This window comes from Micropterus dolomieu, linkage group LG12 (assembly GCF_021292245.1).
Source record: "Micropterus dolomieu isolate WLL.071019.BEF.003 ecotype Adirondacks linkage group LG12, ASM2129224v1, whole genome shotgun sequence".
NCBI classification, from domain to species: Eukaryota; Metazoa; Chordata; class Actinopteri; order Centrarchiformes; family Centrarchidae; genus Micropterus; species Micropterus dolomieu.
Genome location: NC_060161.1, coordinates 36276846 through 36280622, shown reverse-complemented (window position 1 = coordinate 36280622; position 3777 = coordinate 36276846). Strand labels below are relative to the sequence as shown.

The window sequence follows — 3777 nt, the reverse complement described above, 5'->3', positions numbered from 1 at the left end:
TGTTACAGAGACCTTTTGTTATGTGGGAGAGTTTTCAGTAAATGTTGAGTTTCAGTCTTTTGCCACTATTAATAATAATAATAATAATAATAATAATAATAATAATAATAATATTAGCCTCTTTAACGGCAATGTGCTCAGGGCTGGATTTGGAAACCCTGTGTTGAATTATCAGGTTAATAACCAGCATCATGTGACCATTTAGCCTGATCGTGGTTGTTAGTGTCAGTGAAGCCAGATAACAAAAGACATCCTGGGCATGTTGAACTTGCTTCGTAGTAAAGGCTCCTGGTATTTGAGCTGAGAAACATCACAGATCAGATGTTTGTGTTTTAGAAAGATGTTGCTGATGAGACTTTAGAGGAAACAGCTGCTACGAGTCATGTGATCAAAGTGCAGTAGATAATGTCTGACATTCTGTTCACCTGCTGACAGCTGATACCTCACACCTGTTTCTGCTCTGCAGGTCACACAGCTGGACACAAGGAGGGAGGAGACAAGGAGGGAGGAGACAAGGAGGGAAATGTTGGACTGATGGTCGGTCTGCCAGTTGGTGTGATTCTTCTTCATGGTGCTGGTGGTTTTGTGATCTTTAAAAAATATAACAGACCCACAGGGAATCAACAACCTGCTATAAACAGACATGAACTGCAGAACCTGCAGTGAGATTAAGAGACCAGAGGCAGCAGATGAGAATTAGTGAGGATCCAGACTGAACTCACTCTGGTTACTGTGGGGAGCACTGATTGGTCGTTACTCTCTGGCTGCTGATTGGTGGACTGAACGTGCTGCTGGACAGAAGAAACACATTCCTCCTGTAAAATAAACCTGAGCTGTTGACACACGTCTGATTTCACCTGGAGGCAGGTTAATGCCAGATGGGCTGACTGACCAGCAGCTCTGTGGGACAAACAATATGACCTGATGCTGGAACAGCCAGCTGATTGTTAATTACAGGAAGTGGTACAGACCGTCAGCACCTCCCCCCACCCCTTCAAGTGGATCCATCCATCCATGTAGAGTCAGAGGTCAAATCAAATTAAACGGGTAAAAGACCAAAAGAGAGAAAAAGCTCCAAATATTTTAAATCAACAGTTACTGATGTCAGTGCCGCTCAACATCCTGCTAGCTGCAGTTATAACACTAACAGTCTGTTCTGGATGACGGAGCTGGACTTTGTTCCCAGTCCGACCCTGAAGAGCTCAGTCCCTGTTGTCCACTCACCGACCTGCATCAGAGGGGAAAAGATCCTGTTTGGATTCACTGCAGCTCTGTTTTCCTGCATGAGGACATTTTTCATCGTCTTCTCTGAGAGCTGCTCAGGAACTCTGACTGTGAAATGTTCTTAGACAACGATACAGATAATCTGGACTGAAGTGGACTCATGTTGCTGTGTGGATTGTGGTGAAAGGCCCGAGATAAAGTCATCTGTTTCCTGCCTGTGAAGGTGAGCTGTGTGTGTGTGTGTTTTCTGGACACTTTGTTGTAACATCTTCGTGTTATATTCTCACTAACTTTGAGTATTTGGGAGATTAAAACAGCACAAAGGTCTGGTAATCCACATGTTTTTTATCACATTGACTTCAGCTGTTGATGTTTTCTGATCTGTTAGAAAGAGACTCTGACAGACAGCAGAGTTCACACAGCCACATATTCCTTCTTTAACGGTCAGCTGCAGGCTCAGACTCCCAAAACTCAGCTCACCTTTTAATTTGAGCTGAAATAATGAGTCGATTTACAGAAAAACTAATGTCCAACTATTTTGATAATCGATTTTCATGTAAAAACATCTGCTGGCTGTCACATGTGAAGATTTGCTGCTTTTCTTTTAAATGTATGTAATAATTATAAATGTTTGTTAATAATTATTTAGGTTTGGACACAACAGGCATATCAGCAAGCATTATGTTCTGTATTATGTGTTTTAAAACCAGGAAGCTGAAAGTCCAGTCTGACTCTTTATTTACATTCTAACAGACTTTAAATCAGGTAACCAAAAGTCAATAAACCTGATAAAAACTGGATCATCAACTTTCTTTAACTGTAACTTTGTAGCTGAGAACTGAAAGTGAACTCTGAAGGCTCTAAATGTCTGGACCTGTTTGTAATGAGATAATAACATGGAGGGACTTTTAGAGGTCAGAGTTTGCTATGAAGCAGCTCTGAGCTCATTTTGTCTTCACCTTAGTCCTTAGTCAGGATGTGAGATCAGTTCTTCCTCGTTACTGTTGGCTGGTAGAAACTGACTGCTGCTCTTTTATTCAGGGTTTAATGTTCTCCAGTGCTGTGCCGGCGTTTTACATTTGACAATATGTAATTATAATAATAAATGTAATATAATAATATAATAATAAACAGTGATAAAAGAGTGTGCATTGCAAAGTTTTTAGGCAAAATGAACTTAACAAAAAGAGAATTATAAATAGCATAAAGAAAAGTAAAAAATATTAATTAAATTACATATAAAATAGAAATATTAAGGTCAATCAAAAAGATGGATTTTAAGATTTATTTAAAAAAGACTTGATGTTTGAGACGTCCTGAGATCAGAGGGTCTACTGGGAAAATATGATACAAGCAGGTCGGACGTCTTCAGCTACTTCTCAGGTGTATTTTCTGACATGTCAGAGGTCACACGCCTCTGGAGCAACTAGAGGTTAAGTGTCCTGCTCAGGGACACATTGGTGGATGTGTCACAGTGGGGGATTGAACATTAAAGGCATGTGTCTTATCCACTGCTCCACCACCACCCAGTACAGCAGCTGTTAACATGGAGGCTTTTCTTCCTCTGATGATCAGTCAGAGCTCAGTCTCTACACAGCAGCTGCATGTGAACTCCTCCGTCACTGTAAACTGTGGTAAATATTTTAGTTTGTGTTCTTGATTTTTTCCTCACATACGCAGTGAACAGACACCACAGGGAGGACGATCCTGTAAGATACAGTTAGACTTTTAACTGGAAAGAAACTCTCCCATCCTGTTCCTGTTAATGTGCAGTCATAGTCTGGAGCTTTTCTTCTTTGTCTTTAGAGACATTTTCTTCAGACTTTTATACAAATACTGCACCTCATGAAATGAGCCATTAAACTACATTTTCAAAACTAGAAAGACCTCTCTATGTCTCCTCAAGTAAAGTCATCACCTCAGCTGAGAACGATAAAGAAATAAACCCTATCACTGGTGCTTTTCACTCTGCTGGCTTTGACTCTGTTTTGCTGTTGCTCTCATCTCTGTTGTCTCATGTTCACCATGTCAGAGCTGGTACTGGGGCCGCCGAGCTCCATTTGACAAACCTATTCAAATAAAAGCATTAAAGTACTTTAAGTACCCAAATGTCCACTGCTGGTCACTTCCTGTCAGCACAAGGGAAACTCCATCTCTTAGGGAACTTCCACCCCTACTAACCACACTAGCTCCACCTTATAGCTCCCCCAGCGGTGACTTGCTAAGAGACGATGCAATACCTGCATTACATTTAAATAAACTTGTTCTTACTGCCACACAAAGAGGTCTTGTTGGAAGTAATCTTATGATCTTGGACTCAGAAATAGCTCTCCAAGCTGACTCAGATGTTCCCTTGTCTGGCTACATTATATATAGAGTGGGGAGAGGTGGTGGTGTTGCACTTTATGTAAAGTGCTGCTTAAATGTTTCTGTATCCTTATGAATGTCTAGTTTAAATATATATATATATATATATATATATATATATATATATTCTGATTGATGCATCACGTGTTTGTGCAACTCTGAATGGCTGATTATGGTTGACCTGAT

The 3777-nt window shown here is 40.4% G+C and overlaps 1 long non-coding RNA gene across 1 annotated transcript in view; it reads left to right on the top strand.

The window, feature by feature from the left end:
• The window catches only part of LOC123980265, a 5054-nt gene extending 1721 nt beyond the window's left edge, over positions 1–3333 (top strand). Inside the window, exon 2 of the long non-coding RNA XR_006827450.1 lies at positions 467–3333. This is a non-coding gene — a long non-coding RNA (uncharacterized LOC123980265). The remainder of the gene's footprint in view (positions 1–466) is intronic.
• Positions 3334–3777: the final 444 nt, after the last annotated feature.